Here is a 15934-nt window from a genome sequence, read left to right on the forward strand (position 1 = left end):
ATTGTCCGATAAAACATAAGACCTCTAGACTTAAGACCACTAACATAGTTGTGCATTGTATGTTCATATGATCGTGCCATTAATAATACTGAGAGGCTAATTAATTTAGTAAATATGATATTTAATAGCGCCTGGTTTTAGTTTATCCCAGCAACATCAACAAAATCATAATATCAATCGGCAATGTTAAAAAGTTGCAGGGCGTCAGTACAGCGTTAGTGATAGAGTACAGGTGCACCATCCTTTATCCGAAATTCCAAAATCCGAACAGCTCTAAAATCCGAAATTTTTTTCGAAACTTCAACGTCCGCGATATTGTTCGCAGTTGTGTGGCAAACTCAAGTCGCGATCGCGTGACTAGTGCGAGCAAGTGACTTGGCAGCACTGCGTCAGCAAGGCAGCATGCAATTTGGCAATGCCGAGGCGCTGTGTTTACCGTTTGTCCGGCAAACTAGCGCCAGTTACAGCTTTCTGCTTGGCTACGATAGGAGTTGTTTTATCGCGTCTAGTAGTTAACCGTGTTGTTACGCGAACGTGTTGCCATATTTGAAGACGGCAATGGCAAAAAGGCATTCCGATATGAAGATGGGTGGTAGCGAAAAAAAAAACGAAAACACTTAACATTATCAATAACTCAGAAGGTGGAATTATTGCGGAAACTAAACCAAAACAAGTGACACTTCAAGAGGCATTTAAAAATGCCATCATTCGTGCTGCTTCATCTCAGGAGAAGGAAAAGCCTGCTCCCGGCCGATCACGAGACGTACGAGTTGACGGCGACATCGGCGGCGATGACGACGCATATAAACATTCTCCAGATGTTTTACAGTATCAGTTGTTAAAAACAAATTATTTTGGCGATTGTTTCAGGTATTTATTTATGCTGCAGTGTTTATTTACGTTATGTACTTTGTTGTTTTTTGTACTATGTTGCTTGAAATCCTTAATAAAGCTGACATAACCTAACTTGGCTTTACTAGGCCTCCTGTATTAAAATTCCGAAATCCGAAAAATTCCGAAATTCGTAATGCTGCTGGTCCCGACCATTTCGGATAAAGGATTGTGCTCCTGTAATAACAAAATGGCCATACCTGGACTAATGATATCTTCTGACGTTAATAACTTTAAAATCGCGTATTCCCGTTCGCAACTTAAAATACAATCAGCAGTCTGATGATAACCTTTTTATACATACTATTATTACCGCACACATAACATAACTTATGGTAGGCCCGTGTCAGGAACGTCCTGACGCGGAGCTGCACGCACCAAAACGGCCAAAACCAAGCTTTTTAGTAGCGTAACTTTTACAACAATAGGCTCGAGGCACTTTTTGAAAGTTCCGCCGAAACCTCGGGCAATTTCTGGCCGTGAAAAACGTAATTCCAAAAGCCGCAATTACTTAATAATTACATAGAGAAAAGCCCAAACGTCTGTAACAATGTCAGAAATATAGTTCAAAACCCAAAATAAATTAAACATATAAATTTAAATAACGTAGCACAGAATAATAAAACTGTAAACAAACACTTTAAGTATTAGGGTTTCAGTGTTCTGTGCAATGTAATATTACAAAAGGACATTTGTAATTAGTGTGCCCGACATTCTGGCATCGCTAGCTAACATTTCCAATTTTTATTAATTTCATATAACTGGAATAGCCTAGTGTTTATTTGATGTTCTAAATAATTTTTAATAAATATAAAATCTATTTTTTTGGTTAAATTTAGATTTGTCATTCTAGTGTGCATATAGCATGCAATAACTAACCGGAATACACAAGTGATGTTCTATGCTGTCAAAACATATTAATCTGGAGGGTAAAAATTTATTCATATGTGTAAACAACCACCACAAAGAATAATCACTGTGTCAATATTCAACTTCAATTCAAAACATAACCGCTAAAAAGAATTTCGCTGTACGAATTTTTCTGTACAGAGACAATTTCCTTGCTTGAGCGAAGATAGACTCCACTATGAAGCGCGACCTTGACAGACCCTTCGTTTCTTCCGCCTCCTCTCTCGTCCTCCCTCTACACCCCATTCTTCCCCCTCCCCTCCCGCAGGCTGCGGCCAGCCGGCCGGAGCTCCGCCGGACTACCTGGTTCCGACAAGCGCCGCCCCTCAGCGCCACGTGGTGGGGACATTCTTCCCGGCGGCGAGAGTTTTACACGCAGCACTAGAACTGTCACTCCAGAGGGCGTGTTTTGAGTCGGATCGTATCAAAAACAAAAGTATATGAAAATATATACATAACTCAATAGTGTTCTGCCAATTATGTTTTCATTTTCATTTAAATTTATTCTTTAAATCGCTCCTGAAGTAGTCCAGCAGTGATCAATGGAAATTGTCAATATTAAACTGTAATTTTGACGATGAAAATTTTTTTTTCTTACTTTTATAGGTGCAGAAACCTATTCGTACACTTGTTTCTTAAACTATACTTAAGTTTAACATAATTATGTGTTTTCTAAATAATTCTGGCTTGGAATAAAAATAAATGCATTTAAAATGACATAACTCAGTAAAAAAAGTTTATTAAAAATATCCTAGGTATATTATGTCTTAAAAAGAAGCATCAAAAATAAATATGTACAGTTAAATTAGTTTTGTCGTAATATTTTCCATGCACCAATCGCCTTAAGAGCAAAAAACCTTACGAGCAAAAAAAAGTGTCTCACACCCCTCGCCGTCCATCATTCAACAAGCCACCCTCCGCCTCTCCTCCCTTCCTCCCGCTGTGCGTCACAACAAACCACCCACGTTCATTGCACAAGGAGGACAAGGATGACATGTTCAATGCTTTCATTTAATCATGAATTATAATGAACATGATGTGTAATTTTTTTAGTGTGTCAAATTTCTCTGCTACAGTATGTTGTGTTACTAGTGGTCAGAAACAAAAATTTGATTGATTGTCCCATGTAGCTGTATTTGTTATTTGTATTTTGATTCAATTCTGTTTTAGTTTATTACTATATGTAATTACAATGTCAGTATTGTTATATTATATTCCTATATCTTTAAAAAGCACTTTTGGAACATCACACACAACAGGACTTTTAAAAAAATTATAAACGCTAATAAATGCTACAGAACAAAAAATAAATGCTATAAAGTAGCTTTTTAAATGCTATTTTTCATCTTCTCTAACCATTACCATTAGTTGTTGAACAGAGATGATAATCTTGCAGAGAATCCCTGGATGTGTCATCTCAGAATATAGGCGTGCTAAACTATCAAAAGCTGTTCTACCGACGCTGTTCTGGAACCATGGGTTAGAAGACTGCAACTCATTCTGCAGCTGAAAAGTTTACTGAAGCATTGATCTCACCCATGAATACCCATGAGTTGATGACAATAGGGCAGCAGCGGTGCCACCGCTGGCCTGTGGCGACGTGTAGGTGGTAGACGATTGGCGAGGAAGTTAGGCTAATATCATCTTATTCCTAACTTTATGATGATGTAGACGTATCAGATCATTTCTGGAATTACTATAACACAAATTTCTACACATCGCGAAAGTTGATGACTCTTCTCAATCTCTGTACGGGGTCTTGAAGGGTTCGAGACTGCGTTTCACAAAGAAACAATCTTGCCTCGTTGACAGCTATTTAGCTCCAATCCATTTATTATGAAGATATTCAAAATTTCAGTCTGCTAAGCACCCAAGGAGGACTGATACAAATAGGATGGTTTTTAACCACTATTTCTACTTGAAGATAGTGCAAAGCTGCAAAATTATGATGAAACTACATCTCATGGGGTCACATACTAGAAAGGAATAAAACTGATTAAATATTGTAGCCTGATTATAATACCTCTTAGAACGAGTATGTAATAAATCTAGCTATTGTATGGCTGGGTTATTAACTTTAACACATTTACATATAATAGAATATTAGAGACTTTTGTGCAATAATAAATATGAGATATTAATTAAGGAAATAAAATCAACCATGTAATCATTCTTGATGCAGGGCTCTCTCAAGTATTCACAGATAAAATTTATCAAAATCTTAATAATAATTGATGTAGTAGTAATCACTGCTTAGAAACTACTCTGGTTCAACCACATAGTGACACCAGACTAAAACTGTTTGTTGACAAGCTCTTTTCATTTTTATGAAAAATCTAATGCACACTATTTAAAGTGGTAGAGATCATGCAGTAAATGTTCATCTGTATAATGTTTAAAATTATAAAAGTTTTACCTCTTAGCCCCAATGAGCCGATTGCCGATGCAACGAATGTGCAAGTGTCATGTTAGTGTTGTACATGTAGACCTCATTTGATCTTCCAGGCTCTCTGTAACATGCTTCGCAGAAATGTGTAAATTTGGCCATTTTCACATTGCGTATTTACTTTTTTTTTAATTTGCAAGATCATTTAAGATGGTAACAAACAACACAAATTAGTTGGGTGAAGTGCAACAATCGCAAAATACTACAATGAAATTTGGCAGTAACAAAGTTTTTCACTAAATATGAATTCTTCTCATGTGTTGAGCCATGCCTTTACTGAAAGAGTCATGCCATATGTCATATATATGTAACAAAAACAAATTTTGATAACAAAATATTTCAATATCTTGTATGTGGGTTTTTGTGCTGTGAGGGGCAACTTACACATTATTCATCTTACATCTTTATATCTTTGGATATGTAGTGAAGTGTGATGACTACAGAGAAAACCAGTGTGCTGCTTTATTTGGTTCTTACCATGTGTCTGCATAATTCAGTATTAAATTATGTATTCTTTCAGTTAAGCATTTGCAAATACGTACTATTTTTTTTAAGCGAATATCAAATCAAATGTTTAAAATACGAGCGAAGTTGAAGCAAATTGTGCATCCTGTTCAGTGGCAAGGCTGTATTACACTTATCTGATAAAATATTGGCTTTTAGTAAAAAAAATTATTATATTTTAACATTTGTAATTTTGGAAGTGATTAACCATCTAAATATTTTCATGAGTAAATCTTAGGCTTCCATGTTTAAAGTCTTATTGCATACAATATAGACTAAAAATTCTTAGGAAAAAAGGGCAAACAATATTATTTGGTTTCAAGTTATAAATCTAATATTAATATTTGTACACAGCAATTGTTCAGTTTTATTTACCAGTATTTGGGTTCCAAAAATCCAAAAAATACGAGACAAAAACTGCCATGGCCTACAACCATCCCAACATTTCCCAGGGTGATTTCAGGAAATAAGATTTTCAGATTTGAATTTGAACCCATTTCCTCTGAAATGTGAGTCAAGTGCACCACCTCTTCCATAATGTGCTTATTAGTAACTCCCGATTGCTTAGAATAGTCAAACTATGTACCTATCTATTTCAAATTGCCTGCATATTTCCGATACATCACTACACAGTGGACACCAAGAATTGCTTTTGGCCTAATCTTTCATGCACACTAGAGGTGTCAGACAATTGGCTGCTGGTTGGAGATGGTGTATTCACACTGCTAATATCTTTCCCCCCCTTGATTTCATGGTTCTCTAAGCCTGTGGACGTAAAGCAACCCTCTTATTGTCACAGCAGTTAATGTTTGGGTTATTCAACTAAATGATGTGTAGCTGCCGCAATTAACATTAGCTTGTCAATGCCCTCTTAAATGCTAATTCATAAGATTTAAGTGTTCAAAAGTTGACTTTTTTGCTTTATATTTCTTATCAATTCTCCCTTCAAACACTCGTGGTGGGGATTACATTTTGTTGATTTAGTTTTGGTATTAACTTTTTGAAATAAGTATTATGCACCTAGGTGCTAAATTGGTGGAACCATACCTCTTGTATATTACACATCTGTGATAAATGAAACAGTTTTTGTACACCTGTATTAGCAGTGAAATTATACATTGCTGGAATTTTTTTCTCATTGAAATAAACCCCACATATGTATTTTATAGCATTGAAATTGCTGATGATTGTTTGCTCGGGTGTTTTGATCAAGGTTGTGAGCTATGTAGATAATTTACAGTGAGACTGCCTGCCTACCTATAATAAATATTTATAACATTATGAATAAAAGTGATTTTTAAAATAGTAAAAAAAATTTTATGTCAATGTTATGCAACTGTATCATGAACTACTGTGAATGATTGCAGGTTTTCACTCTCCATCTGTGTTCTTGCCGAGTATAAATAATTAGCATTGTTTGGAAGTGCGTTGCACAACAAATCAAGCTATCTCCATGCGTATTTCCCTTTACAGGAGACCATATCACTGCTTTGTCGCCACAGAGCTGTACGGTAGTGGTGTACATAAATTGACTGTGCAATATGTTTGTAGTAAATTTTTTGATTGGAAGAACAAGCGCTGTTCAACTATATAAAATATTTATGTATTTTCCTCCCATGGAGAGTTGTCTGTAAAAACTTAAATATTTCTACTGGTTAGAACCATTTATTAAATATATAATAGTGATTTAGTAATAAATATTTTTTGTGCCAGATTGCACCTAATGAATTAATTTTATCCACCATTGAAATGCTTCTATTTTGTTAACATTTTATTTTTAGTGGTCGTGTGACTAATATGAACTTGAAGATAGTTTTACGTGTAGAAACTTCACTTTTAAGTTTTTCATTTGTGAACTACGTAGTTTTGATTTCAGATGTGTACATGTAATTAAAGCCTGAGTGTAAGATTGTTTGCCCGGTCTGTCACAAAATGTTATATTTGTGTAGTAGCATTTACTGTTTTTGAAAGGTGAGTTATGTTGAAAGTATTACTTAGGGAAATAAAATTGTTTAATAACAGTTCAAAAAGCTATAACTGGGTTAGTCAAATTTATATTTTGCGGTGTCAGGGTGGCAAAAATAAGTTTCCAAGTACCAATCGGCCTATTAGTTCTTGTGGTACTGGTAAAATATTTTTTCCTTCCATATGAAGAATTACTCTTACAGACCTTGTTATTTTAATGAAATCAATTGTATATTAACTTGAAGCAAACACTGGCAAGTATAACAAAGGTTGGTACAAATTAAGTATGGTAAAACATATTTTAGGATGTTGGACAGTCGAGAGATGGTAGAGATGCGAGTGCAGTGCTAAAGTAATTTTTATTAGGTAAGCTTGTGCTACAGTTCAATCCCAAGAATGTCGTCGACAGCATTTTGGTGTTTTTAGTACCACTCATCAAGTAGGTCACACAGTTCTGTTTGCAGTTTGACTTTTTGAAATTTAAATACTTACTCATAATGGTGTGCATTACCTTCAGGGTCATTGTAAACTTCTCAAGGTAGTTCACTACATCACATTTATAATATTTTGGATATGTGTAAGCAAGAATCCAATAAAATGCAGAGGAAACTTTTCAGGTTTCCAGAGAATCGTTCTTATTAAACTTTAAACTCTCTCTACTCACAGTATGTGGTATTTTAGTAATATTGGAGACATTCAAATGAGTTCAGGACTTTTTAGTTAATACAGTTTCTTCAAAAAAAATTCTGGATGTTAGTTCAGCTTGTCATTTTTTTCAACTCCCACAAATTTGTTTACTGATTTGGATGTGTCAGTATTATTGGAAATTTTATACTTTGAATACACACATTCCCTTACTACCGTGTGTGAATTCCTTGCTTTGCCACCCTGTCACATTCACTTTAAACATGCCTTATTCACTAGTTACAATTTCTGTGAAAAAATGTTTGTGCATTGTATAATTTTTTTTATAAGTGGTTGAAAAACTTATGACTTGTATTAAATATAATTAGATGAATGTGTATATTATACTTTAAATTTAATTGTAGTTTTTAACAAAATACTAGTTGTTAAAATTTGTGTAAATATCACTAAACACTTAAAATTGAGGTTTTGTAAACAATGGTAATAAATTTAGGCAGCTGTGAACTGTGATGGAAAAAAACAATTCAGCTAGCAATGTAGTGTGTATCATTTCTCTAGGACCACGTATGGTGCTATTTTTTATATTACAAATGTTTTTATCACTTGTAGCCTGCTATTGTCTGTGGAATACATATGTTGTAAGTACAGAAATAATTTTACCTGCCTAAATCAGTTGGATTTTGTGTATTGTAACAGCTGCATTTGTTTCTGATTTTTGTTAGTATCAATGATATCTCCTGGTATATGTTGATTTTCCTTCACTTATAGCATAAGATTTTTGTAGCAATAAAAATTAGTATACACATGTTCATTTTAGTAAATTATGTATGTGCATTTGGTGTAGTCCTTTTTACCCCACATATAAGTTAAAAATTTGCAGTACAGCTCTGCATGCACTATCTAGGTGTGTTAGCCTGATACAATCATTCAACATAGATCTGGGTCAGTATTAAAATGATGGGATCTAAAAAGTAATGGTTTGTCATAAACTCTTAAGTTACCAGTTTTTTAGCACTCACATTAAAAGCAAATAGAAAAATGATATACCAAACAAAAGCACTTAAAATTGAGTTTTTAGTGAAATGTAAAGTTAGCATCATTCCTATTTTCCAGTCTTGAGAAATCCGAGTGCTTTTATATTTATGGTATGTCAGAATCAAAAATTAATGGGTGCCACAGGTACAGAAAGCCTGGCTCAGTAAAGTAAAATTATCACTTCAGTTGTTTGAATCTAGGAAAAATATGTACTAGTTAGCTAAATAATTTATATGCCTCACGCAAGCTAAAAAACATTTGGACTGTGAGAGGAATTGCCAATTATTGAATGGAATATAATCTTTATATATAAACATGGTTGCTACAGGACTAGAAAACCGGGAAATGGTCAGGGAATTCCGGGAAATGTCAGGGAAAATTCTACGAATTCTGAAAATTTTAAAGTTGCATATAATTCAAACAATGCTTTGTTTTGATGCGCTGGTACCGCTACCGAACGACTTCGCTAAAAGGCTGCTGCTTAAGGCACACGGCAACTGCAACGTTTTTTTCTTACTTGGTCTACGATTGTCCGTTGCAATAGGCTGTTACAACCACCCACCATAACTTCTGGCCAATCCAAGCACTCGTTTGTTCACTAGCGAATCCAGACCTTCATTTGTTCGTATTTTGCTCCTTTTTAATTTGCCCTTCAGACTTTGTATTATGTTCCGTTCCATGCAATGAACTACAGAACGGGCATGGCGTCGTTTATTTTTTGAAGGCTATTTTCACGTGGAATAAGGTGAGTACAAAGCTTATTAAGCTTATTATGTGAATTCAAAGGCGTTGTTTCAGGTGAAGTTAGTTTTTGATGTGATCATAAGAAAATAAAGTGATTTGATAAAGAGGCAATAAAACTACCAAGCTGATACGAAAACACGTGGCTTTTGTGTGCGGTTATGTTTTTGCATTTTTTCTACCTATTTTTTTCAATTACTTTTTTTTCAACCGTTATAATCCATGAGTTCTGTTGCGTGACATTTACATTATGTATAAAATAATATGCATAACTGAACATGTTTTTCCCCAGAATCGTTAGTTAACATTGTAAGATTATTGCATGTTGTAATTCTCTAAGTAGGCCCGTTATATTGCTAGGTGTGAATTTGTAATAGTTTTTGTATTTGTGTAGTTATATTTTTTTAAGAATTCATAAACAATAATGTTTTAACCTAGCCTGAAAATATTATGTACTTTTTTTTTTAGCTTAGAGATGTCGAAGAAAACTACTTTTAAGGAGAATTGGCCAAGAAGCCACAGTTACAGCATATCAAACCCTCTGCTAAAAAACATAAATTCTGCGTACTGCACTTTGTGCTACAAAAGTATTCAACTCCGCAATATGGGTCGAAGAGCTCTCACCAGCCATGTCGAAGGAAAAAACCACATTCGCAATTCTGCCGTCAAAATAATACCAAAAAAACAACCTTATTTTACCTCATTTTGAAATTTTTATACTACATTTAATCATATGCACGTATATATTTATGGTATGTACTTCAAAAGAAAGTCAGGGAATTTTTCTCTTAAATTTCTGGAAAACAGGGAAAAGTCGGGGAATTCTAAGATTCTATTTCTGTAGCAACCATGATTAAATATTAAAAAATAACCTGCAGTGGTTGACTGTATTTTCTGAGCACATTTGGTTAAAATGTCTTCTTTTTGACTCTTAAATGATGGCATTTTTTTTCTTAATACAGTAGAATCCCGCCGATGCGTCCATTCAGTTTATATGACCGTTTTTTTGAGAAACCGTGAAAAATTTGAGTAAAATCTGCTGATAAACAAGTCTGTTACACTTTGTTGGGCGCTATGTGTTAACGTTTATCTTGGCGAGCACTGTACTGTAAGCAGGCAGGCATACTAAAGATGGCTAAAAATAGATACTACCCCTCTAGACTGTCCATGCTAGCCAATACCGGTAAACTGCGCTCATCACCTGATAGCATCTACGCGCGCGTGTACTGCCGTCCCGGTCCCGTGCCTTTGTCTTGCGACTGGTTAGTGTGATCTTGCTCACTTGTGGATACGCTACTCTCGCTTGTTGATTCGGATTTATCTTGGTTTTTATTAGTGATTGTTGACGACTTATTAAGCTTTGTTTCTTGGACGCCGATTTGGTTACACTACTGGTTTGGTTTTGTGAATAATTGTTGTCGACACACGCATTTGTTTTTGGATTCTGATTTGATAACATTGTTGGCTTGATTCTTTGAACGATCGTTGACGACACACGCAGTTTTACACAGATTTTGATTTGCTTACAATTTTGGCCTGATTTTGCAAAGCATTGTTGACGATTGTGACTTGTTTTTGAATATACACGGACTCGTGGATTCGTGAAAATGAGTGTAAAGCAAGCCAGTTTGTCGCTAATGAAAAAATGAGATTATCCAGCAAGTGGATAAGAAGTAGCTAACGTGTAATTTGCGTAAATCGGCACTTCTAAGGTATTCGTAATGTATGTATGTATGTATTGTATTTAAGGAGACGACGTATTAGGTGCTTCAAGTGTGCGTGATAGATAAGATAAAGAAGGTGAAGAGGGCGAGACCTGCCAGCCAGTATATTTGTTGGAGGGGGAGACATAAAAGAGAGTGAGCCCTGCAGCAAGCAGAAGTGGTCATGGTCGACATTTACCATCACTCTCGCTAACTAACGATGCTGCTGATCGCCAGCCACACATACACACACACGTGCATGCAAGCGCATGCTCACTCCTCAGTCACAAAGTAGTGTTCAAGGTCAACCGAGATTGTCCGAGCCTGAAAAGTTTGGACAATTATCAGCCTGAAGTCAAATTTTGCTACCCAACCATGTCTGACACGCAGGCCTAGTGCCTAAACCACTTACTGCCTGCCCAAGTCGGCAAACACATTTACTTTGCTATGTTCTATAGTGAATAAAATACAAGTGAGTGTGTTGCCAGACAGTGGCGACTGGCGAGTAGATGCGTGCGCAGCCAGCAGCTCCGCTCTCCTTCCCCTCACTTAACCGTCCACACCCCTCCCCTCCTATACTTACCCTACTTCTCGCATTCCTGCACGTCAGCTGGATGGACCAGAGCGATAAGTGCCGCCAGACCACCCTTCACGTACATACGTATCGCTATTGTGTCACGGGACACAACCTTTCAAACGCCACACACATACAGCCTGCAAGAGACATAATAAACCTTTAACCCTCTCGTGCATATGTGCCTCATATGAGGCTTCAAATTTATTAAATTTTAAAATTGTATAAAAAACATAGTTTAATCTATTTTATAAAATTGTTTTGTTCACTGTGTCACCTAAGTTCTATACAACGCACCAACTAGTTCTTACAGCTCTCAATGCATAGTGCTCAGTGCCACATCCGTTACCATCTAGCAGTGCAGCTTGGAAAGCATGGTTTTAGTGTTTCTTGCAAGCTCTTCTTTTGGGATTTTATTTTTTTTTTATCCAAGATAGTGAATTTGGTAATTAAAAATGCTGTGTGGTTTATAAAAGTGTGTACTTTAATCCTAAAATAAGAAATCATCTCTAAATGGATATTTTCTAATATTATTTTTGTCTAAATGATAGAGCCTCAAATGAGGCTTGTGTGTACATGAGGTAAGAGCACAAATATTGACACGTTGAAATATGTGTAAATTCATTACGATTATGTCTCCTAGAATTAATTTTATTGTAAGGAAAATAATATTGCTTATTGTTAAAACAATTATTGTACATATTTGCAACTTACTGGAAAATTTATTTCCTTTGCGAAACATTTGTGTGTGATAAATAACACATTTACCCTAAAAAAAATTTGCTAGTTGAATTTAGAATGAAGTAATCATAGTCCCTCACTAAATAAATTATATGCTATTTAATTATTATGATTAAATTTAAATTTTATGAATTACACAAGTACCTATACAACTATGAATTTATAAACTTATTTTTCTTTGGAAAATATTATTTGGCAATAAACTTCACATTCATAGAGATATGCAGTAGTTTGGGTTTGGAATCACTTATTAGTTTAATTTTTTTCATAGATATGGAGAACAACAAAGATTTACCCTGTAGACCTTCACTTCGGACTGAACGCAGAAATGCATTGCAGACTCAAGAAGAAATACTTGAATATTTTCAGTCGCTGCCATCAGATTCTGAAGATGATCTTTCTGCTGATTATGAGTTATGGGTTCCAGAAATAGAAGTGTCACATAATTCCCGGATAATAGATATTCAGAACAGTAATATTAGCCAACTTGACAGTGATAGTAATAGTGAAAGTAACAGTGAATGTCTTCCAAAGTCCCCTCAGTTTCAAGCAACTGGTGTGTCTACTTTGTCATCTGAACAGCCTAGCAGCTCTTTTGTGTCAAGGGAAACACATGGGAAAGGAAAAACTAAACCAAGTCCTAAAATTTGTATAGCAAATAAGGACAATGACTTTGCTAATTAGATTATGTACTAGTTTCTCAGGCATGAAAAAGTGTAAAATAGCTGGGGAAATGACTATTGAATATTTTACAACTATATTTCCTGATAGTTTTTTGAACATCATTGTTGATGAAACTAACAAATATGCAGTACAGAGTAGAAAAGAAAACCTGTATCTTACGTTAGGGGAACTCAAGATCTTCCTAGGTATAAACTTAGTGATTACGTACTTACGGTACAGTAGGTTACGACAGTATTGGTCTCCACAGAATGGAATGCGTTTACCATTGGTGGCAGACATGTCATATTCCAGGTTTCCTACCATCAGGAAAGATATACATTTTGTTGATAATTTGCAAACACCTTCTGACTGCTGTGACAGTTTGAATAAGCTACAACCTGTTATTGAAAATTTGAGGCATGCTTTCAGAGAAGCAGTAGACCCAGAAGAATATCTGTCTGTAGACGAGATGATTCCTTTCAAAGGAGCATCCAGTCTGAAACAGTACCTTCGAAACAAACCACACCCTTGGGGTTACAAGGTATGGGTATTAGCAACAGCTTTTGGTTTTGTGCTTGATTTCGCGATATATGAGGGTAACCCAGGAGGAAAGAAGAGGTCCAGCGAGCTTGGTGTCATCGGTGATGTAGTAGTCAGGCTATGTGAAACAGTGCAATCAAAATCTCACAAAATATTTTTTGACAACTTTGTCACATCAGTAGCTCTGTTGAATAAATTGAAAGAGTTGGGCATTTTTGCTTCAGGAACTATCAGAACAAATAGACTTGCAGGGGCAGACAACAAACTGGCACCAGTAACTGAACTGAAAACGTGAAACACCCCGTGGAAGTTATTCATACACATTTATTTATTTTTCTGAAGTAAACATTTGTTTTTGTACTGAATGTCATAACAATAACTTAAAATATAATTGAAGAAACTAAATCAAACTGTAGTACATTTTTTTCAAGTGATATTTTTTCATCAACAAGACTTCTGCCTCATACGAGGCTTATGAATCCAAGATGACGACAGCACCACTAGGAGACACAAGCCTCATATGAGGCAGTTTCATTTCACAAAGAAATTACTATAGGAAAATTCTGAAAAAATTTCAACATAATTGTGCGAGAAACATGATCAAATAATTTTTTTATTCATTTATAAAAATTCATGCATGAGAGGGCTAATAAAAAGTTATCATTTCAACATTAAATAATCTGATTTTCTATACAAAGATAGCGAAAATGGACACGCACTGTGTTGAAATATTTTTTTCTCGGCAACGGGAGCTCTAATATTGCTTTCTAGGGTATCGTTTTTTTCGGGAGACATCATACTATTTAAATACTGTAATATTAATTTAAAAAGTTGTCTTTTTTACACCATAGACTATTTGAATATGAAATCTATGCGAACAAAGGCAACTTTTTTGTGTACAGTAAAACACCGTTTTAAAGAACTTCATTAGAGTGAACAATTCATTACTACGAACTATGTCTTTGGTCCCGTCAGACGTCCATATAACATAACGTAAAAAAATTTCACTAGTACGAATTGTTTCGCTCAAATTTTTAAAATATTCTATAAATATTCATTTGAACGAACACTTTTATGCCCAGCACGGTAAATGACAAACGGATAAAATTGTCGCCATTCACCCACAAACTGCCATCTTATTTATTTTGATATGCGCCATAGATGACTGCAATGGTCTAGTGTTGAAATTAATGCACAAAACTGGTGTAGCGACTAAAGCGCTGCATTGTGGTGTTCGCTGACATTACTCTTTGTTCTAGGCTCGCACGACGTGTTTAACCGATGCGAAGTTCTATATCGTACAGTATTGCTACACGCACAACTCTGGTCGTTTCCTTGTTTATTGTTTGAGAAATGTGGCTATTGTAACGGCTGATCTTCGCTGCCGTTGACGGGTCCTGGTCACCGTGCCTCGGCACAGTGCTACCGCCCCTGGTGTACCGCCCGCCCCCAACAGACAAGGGGAGGGGGTTGTGCCGTTTATCGGGAACCGAAGGCGAGTTAATAATAACGCGCATTTCATACCTTTAACCCATTTATTAGGATTGCTCCTAAACATAAACACCGCGTGTCGCGCGACTGTGGGTCCACCCGCGAGCGAGGCGTCATGAGCGCAAGTCCGTCCTCTCTCCGTGGCCGCCTCCTCCCGACTCCCCCCGGCACCTCGCCGACGCCACAGTTTTGCGCCGCGCGGCGACCACTAGCCAATGGCGTGCAGGGAGCTACCGGGTGGGACTACAAGAACGACCCACTGGATGCACACAAGACCTTACACTATACTACAAGTATAACTTATTTTTACATGTGTCGGGTCCATTTGTTTTTATAGTTTAAAAAACAGTACTACTGAACATGTCTTCTAGGAAACGAAAGGCGATTGATGTGAAAATCAAACTTGAAATGTTAAAATCAGTAGATGAAGTATTTTTTCTCAACAATTTAAAAATGTAAAACTTTTTTCCTAGTGTTTAAATTTTATATTTTTGTTTTATTACAGCATTTTTGCAAAAAGCTTGTCTTGATTCCAAAGGTAGGCTTATTGTTTTGGCAAACAACTTACATATTTCTGTATAGTACATATACATACTAGCATGTATGTATAGTATGTATCTTGATCCCAAAGTATAGCTGTTAAAGTAATTGATGCTTGTACCACTCATATTGGTATTAGATTTTCTACTTTGTTAATTTAACAAGATTGAGTTATGTTAAAAACCCCAAATCAGGCAATCATTGTGATTTCAGTATAAAGAACTTCATTATAACAAACTGCCATAATTTTGGTCCCTTCATGTTCTTTATAATGAAGCTCTACTGTATTTGGATATATTTGGGGGTGGGGGGGTGGGGGGGGGGGGGGGGGGGGTAAAAATTGGCCCGAATTCTCTATTGCGACCATTCCGTTTATAAGTCAGTTTTTTCGGAAACCGTGAGGTGTCCATCAGCGGGATTCAACTGTATACTGCTAAAAGTCAAAGAAATTTTATTTTGCCATTCTGTAGCAACCTTGTTTCAGCACTCAGTGTGTTAGATTATGTTAAAAGAAGGGGGTAAAAATAAAAAGCTAAATACCACAAA

Source organism: Bacillus rossius, chromosome 1 (genome assembly GCF_032445375.1).
Source record: "Bacillus rossius redtenbacheri isolate Brsri chromosome 1, Brsri_v3, whole genome shotgun sequence".
NCBI classification, from domain to species: Eukaryota; Metazoa; Arthropoda; class Insecta; order Phasmatodea; family Bacillidae; genus Bacillus; species Bacillus rossius.